Source organism: Orycteropus afer, unplaced genomic scaffold, assembly GCF_000298275.1.
Source record: "Orycteropus afer afer isolate SDZICR_OR568_19922 unplaced genomic scaffold, OryAfe1.0 scaffold00012, whole genome shotgun sequence".
Lineage (NCBI taxonomy): Eukaryota > Metazoa > Chordata > Mammalia > Tubulidentata > Orycteropodidae > Orycteropus > Orycteropus afer.
Genome location: NW_006921599.1, coordinates 8191913 through 8194182, shown reverse-complemented (window position 1 = coordinate 8194182; position 2270 = coordinate 8191913).

Below are 2270 nucleotides of genomic sequence, written 5' to 3'. Positions count from 1 at the left end.
CAGCTCTGGGGGAAGGTCGTTGTCTCCCAGTATTCCTTGCATATTTCTGTATGTCTTGGCATCAATCTTCACGTGGGTCTAGGAGGTTCTCAGTGCAAAGACCCCAAGTCCAAAGGATGTGCTCTGCTCTCAGCTCTTCTTTCTTCATGGTAGTAGGTCCCTCTTTCTCTGCTTGCTTTTCTCTTTTATTTCTTGTAAGATGAAAGGTGATGCAGGCCACATCCAAGGCAACTCACCTTATATCAAAGCTGTGACCTGAATAAGAATGTGGTCCACCTTAATCCCCTCACAACTAACTGGCTGAACACATCAGATCACATCATGGGGAATGATTACATCATTATACAACTACCACATTACTTCATTACATAACTGCCAAAACACTGAGACTCATGGCCCAGCCTAGCATACACATATTTTGGGAGAACACAATTCAATCCATGACTCCACTCTTATATTGCCCCTTTACCTAACTATCCTCTGTACATGCTACTTGGCATATAGACATGGTTGTTGATTAGTATTTAATCTTAGGAAGGGGGAATGTACATGTTTTCTTCCTAAGATGTTAACTGAGGCATGTTTGGATGTGATCTAACCCTGTGGATGGGAGCTTAACTTCGGGGAACCTAGGCTGCTCATGATGTGTGCTGTTCTACTCATCCCTGTTCTGTTTATTCTGTGAGTAATAAATATCTGTTGATCATACCATTAGAAATGCTTGATCTGTGCTCTGCTCCCAAGAGTCATTCACTAAAAACTTGTGACTATAGTGACATTGCACTGAGTTTCCAGCCTGCCAGCCTTGCAATCTATTGTCCCTGCAGATTTCAAACTTCCCAGCCCTGACAATCGTGGGAGCCAATTTCCTAAAATAAATAAACAAAATATGTAAATAAATGTAAATAAGCAGAGGGATAATCTCCAATTGGTTCTGTTTCTCTGGAGAACCCTGGCTGATGTAGCCCTGATAAACTTCTTCTGGGAAAAGATCCTTCCCCTTTGGTCTGTAGAAAGTCTGCATGTTCTACAATGTTTCCATTGTTCAAGGGATTTCCTTTCAAACAAAGGCCCTAGGACAAAAAGGAGAAGTGGTGGGCCTATTTGTACTGTCTGAGGGTCTAACTGGGGCTGGAGGACTGCTTGCAAGATGGCATACTCACAGGACTGTTGGCTGGAGGTCTCAGTTCCTCTCCATGTGGACCTCTCCATAGGGCTGCTCAAGGCTTGACAGCTGGCTTCCCACAGAGTAAATTATCCAAGAAAGAAACCAATACAGAACTGCAGTGTCTTTTATAACCTAATCTTGGAAGTGTCACACAGACCAACCCACCTAGAACATGTGAATACAAGGTGGAATACAAGGTAGAATACAAGGTGGAACATTGGGGGCCATCTTGGATGCTGCCTACCTCACCTAGTGACTTTGACTTCCTTTTTAGTCTAATTAACAATGTGCATTTTCCATTAATTTGATTTGTACAGTTTTTACTTTATTGAAACATAATATATTCACTTTCAAAATTTTTCTTGATAAGAGATCCCCTTTGCTAATCTCAAAAAGGTGAATTTGGGCTGTGGTGCCCTGATACTTTCTCATTAGAGGTGGGGATGCACATACCCATTTCAAAGACTTCAACAAGCATCTATTTGCAGAGGATAAAGCAGTATCTCCTACGTAGCTCTGGTAGCATAGTGGCTAAGGCACTTGACTGCTAACCGGAAGCCTGGCAGTTCAAACCCACCAGTCACTCCTTGGAAAGAAGATGGGGCAATCTACTTCTGTAGTGCTACTGCCTCAGAAACCCAAGGAGGGGTTGCTATGAGTCGGGTCCAACTTGACAGCACATAACAACAACAACAACAACCACCTACATAAACCACTCTTCTGAATCCCAAACTTGTATTTCTAAACTTCCTACCAGACACATTCACTACAAGCACCTCATACTCACCCTCTCCAAAATTAAGCACATCATCTTTCCTCAAGAATTACGTAGCTGCTCTTCAGCTGTTCCTGTCTCACCATGAGGCACCATGTCAACTCAGCAGCCCAAGTCAGAAACTTGGAGTCATCACTAACCCTGCCTTCCAATCTATTGTCAAGTCCTATTGATTTTATCTCTCCAGTATCTCCCAACCCTTCAACACCATCTTGGTTATAACCCTTGTAACTTTTCTTCCCAATTCTTTCAATTACCTTGTAGTTATTCTGACTCTGATATCATCCTCTCTTCCTCCAGTCCTTCTTCTGCATTGCCTGCCAAAGC